The following is a 3,815-nucleotide window of genomic DNA, read 5'->3' as shown; positions in this document are numbered from 1 at the left end:
ACATAACAGCGGTTTTCTAACTTTAAAAAGGTCGTGCTAAAACATAAAGTCATTACTTACATTTAAATGTAAACATCTGTGGTTCAGATCGCTCCCACATGAAGAAAAACGCTTCTCAGCGCGACGCGGTTTAGCCTCGCAGAGAAGGGCTTTGGACCCCTCCGTTTGGAGGGTGAAATTTAAAAAATAATAATCCCAGACACACTAGCACTTAAACTGCCACTTCAGATTGATGGGAAGGGCTGAGGGGAAGGAGAAAGGGAAGAATTTGGATTGGGCCTGAGTTTAAAACTTGTACGTTGAGCTTGGCAGCGCGTCTAATGCATGGAGTGAATCTGCTCCAGTTTTCTAAATTACTCTATAGTCATCTTTCTGTTCCATTTATTTCACTGCTAAAAAATATCCCATTAATTTTAACAGGACAGAAACATTTAAAGTGACACATGTAGTCTTTTTAAACAAAAGTAATGACTGAAAAAAGCTATTTAAACTTCCAGTTTGTTCTAGTTTTATTTTTATATTATTTTTAAATTAAATATATAAATTAATAGAAATATATTCCAAGGAATATAAAATGCTGCTATGTGTTCACTTCCATGAGGTACAAAGGTGTGATGCACCTCCAGCACTTGCAGGAAGATGCCTCTGAGTCTTGTCTTCATCTCTCCAAAGCACGCTCTATAATCGAGGGCGCTTTTGGAATGATGCAGCGACCATCAGGGTCACCAGGAGGTTTGATCCTGATGTGGCATCCATCGATGGCACCTGCAGCTTTAAGGAAAAACTCTGTGCTGTGCCAGCCCTGCAAACCCACGGGACTCCACCTCCAGGTCCTCAGGGGTTTTTGGAAGGTGAAGGTCCTTATGGCGAATGACCACCACCTCCTCAGTGACTGTGGATGATGCAGTGGACAGTGGAACCAGAGATCCAAACACTCTTGAGATCATCCTGTAGGATACTCCGCTCGCCAACCAGAAGAGAAACACCAGGATCTCAGTTACATCACCCCACAGACGTCACCAATGGAGGTTCAGGAGGACTGCAGGAGAGTTCCTGTTCACTCTGAGTCTGGTCTTGGATCTTCACTGTTAATAAACCGCTCCAGGAGACTCAGGTTGATTCTGCATTACAGGGTGGAGTCTGCTTAGAAAGAAATACACAAGAAATACATTTATAGTAAAAAAAAAAAATACATAAAAAACTTAAAGCAAACATAAACATGTGTGGTTTTAAGTATTCTGATCTTAGACTGTAAAACATCATTATACTTAGGTGAACATGAGAATAACAAAATACTTAAATACTACTTGTACTGATTTCATATAAGAGTAGGGTAAAATTGTTAAAATTAATTTCTGCAATAGAAGAAGTCAGAAGACAAAATAAACATTTAACACTATTGTAGTCTGAATAATAAAATAAAATCAGTATTTAGTTATTTTTTTACAATCTTCTTATGTTCAGAAAAAGGTAGGTACTTATACACTGCTATAAATGTGAAATACAACTTGAATAATCTACAAACCCACAAATTCAGTAATTATATATATTGCAACCTGTAATGCAGTTGCCAAGTAATAAAGTAAATTAAACTAGCTAAAGCTAACATGTATATGTGTGAGAAAGTATGAAGAGGGGAATGCTGGTCTTATAGCTTCTTTCCACAGAGCTCCGGTCAGAGGGAAGGGCACGGAGAATCCAGTTTACAGTAAACTTGTAATTTCAGGAGTTGAATGGATACACTGTTTCAGAATCTGGTGTAAACATCTGCGTATGTGGTTGTCTATGGTTGTCTATGGTTGTCTGTGAATGTGTGTGTGTGTGTGTGTGGTCTGCAAAGAAACAAAATACAAATAATATTGTTATGGTATACTGAGAAGTAAATAACCTAATAATCATTAACATTATTTACCTGGATAATTTAAATAACACGATTTAGTAAACAAACCATAAATAAACAGAAATTAAGTAATACAAAGGGTTAAACAAGCCTTTGTTAGTAATCCATTCATTCTGAAGGATTTTTTCATCTACCGAGGCTTGGGCTTTCTTCTCATCTCAGAGACTTGGGTGGCTCCTGGTGAGTGCAGCGCTCTCGTGGAGTTATTACCAGCTGGATGTTCTTACTTCAGCGCATCGCGAACCTCGGGACGTGGAGGAGGAACGGCTGCTATTTTCAGTGACACGTTTAGATGTAAACAGTGAGCTATTACCTCAAGCTCCTGTTTTGATGCAACTGTTTTTGAGGTTGGTCGCTCAGACCCGGTGGCATGTGTGGTCATTTACAGACCTCCGAAATACGATAAATCATTCATTTGTGATTTTTCTGATTTTCTTTCGGACATTATGCCTCACTTTGATAAGGTTCTGATCACTGGTGACTTTAATATTCATGTGTGCTGTCCAGATAAAGCACTGGTGAAGGACTTTTTATCTATTATGGACTCTTTTAATCTTGTGCAGTGGGTGTCTGGGCCCACGCATGAACATGGACACACCTTGGACCTAGTTTTTACTCATGGTTTATCTATTTTAAATATGGATATCTGTGACAGTGTGTTCTCTGATCACCTGCCGGTTTTGTTGTTGATGTGGAGTTCTCCCGCCCTACACTTAAAGTTGATGCTCCTGTTCGACGCTGTAGGATTTTTAACTCCTCCACTGCTAGTCAGTTTTCCACTGCCTTTCACCAGATCTGTGTTCCCTCTGTTTTGTGTAATAATGATCCTGAGGAGCTTAGCTCATGGTTTAATGCTTCTTGTACATCCATACTCGACACTGTGGCTCCTCTGAAAACAATGCAGCCTAAATCTAAGCCTGAGCCCTGGTTCAATCAGAGAACCTGTGCTGCTAGGAGAGAATGTCGCTAAATGCTAAAAGACTCCTGGCATCAATACCAGACCACTGTTAAGGTGTCAAAGAAAGAATACTTGTCCAACATAATTATGGCAAACAGCCATAATCCTTGTGTGCTGTTCAGAACCATTGACAGTGTCCTCAATGTCCCACAGTCTGTTGGCCATGAGGCATCAGCCAAACTATGTAATGACTTTTTAAACTTCTTCATTGGAAAGGTTGAGGAAATCAGAGCAAACATCCAAACTCCCTCCACTGAACCTGCTGAGTTTGTCTCCCCTTCAGCTGTCTTTCAGAGGTTTGAGCCTGCCACTCTGCCTTTTCTTGAAGATGTTGTCAGCCATATGAAGGCATCAGGTTCTCCCCAGGATGCTCTTTCTCCTCTTCTTGTTAAGGAGCGGTTTTCTTGTGTGGGTCCATCTGTTTTGGCTATTATCAATGCAAGCCTGTCCTCTGGTGTAGTACCTCTTCATTTTAAACACGCCGTGGTTCAGCCCCTGCTTAAGAAACCAAACCTCGATAACACAGTGATGGATAATTTTAGGCCCATCTCAAAACTGCCTTTCTTATCCAAAATTCTAGAGAAAACTGTCTACACACAACTGCAGTCTTTCCTGGTCAGAAACAATGTGTTGGAGGTCTTCCAGTCAGGGTTCAAGAGTCTGCACAGTACTGAATCTGCTCTGCTGAAGGTCTTTAATGATATTCTCAGAGCAACTGACATGGGAGATCATGTGATCCTTGTTTTATTGGATCTATCAGCTGCTTTTGACACAGTAGATCACAGATCCTGCTGTCAAGGCTCCAGAATATGGTGGGGATTGGTGGTGCTGCTCTCACCTGGTTCAGGTCATACCTGGCAGACCGAACCATGAATCTTTCTAGATTTACCTCAGACACAGCTCCACTGTCCTTTGGTGTCCCACAGGGCTCAATTTTAGGACCGCTTCTGTTTTCCC

This window comes from Oryzias melastigma, linkage group LG9 (assembly GCF_002922805.2).
Source record: "Oryzias melastigma strain HK-1 linkage group LG9, ASM292280v2, whole genome shotgun sequence".
Classification (NCBI taxonomy): Eukaryota; Metazoa; Chordata; class Actinopteri; order Beloniformes; family Adrianichthyidae; genus Oryzias; species Oryzias melastigma.
The sequence above is the reverse complement of the archived record's forward strand: the minus strand, read 5'-3'. Positions refer to the sequence as shown.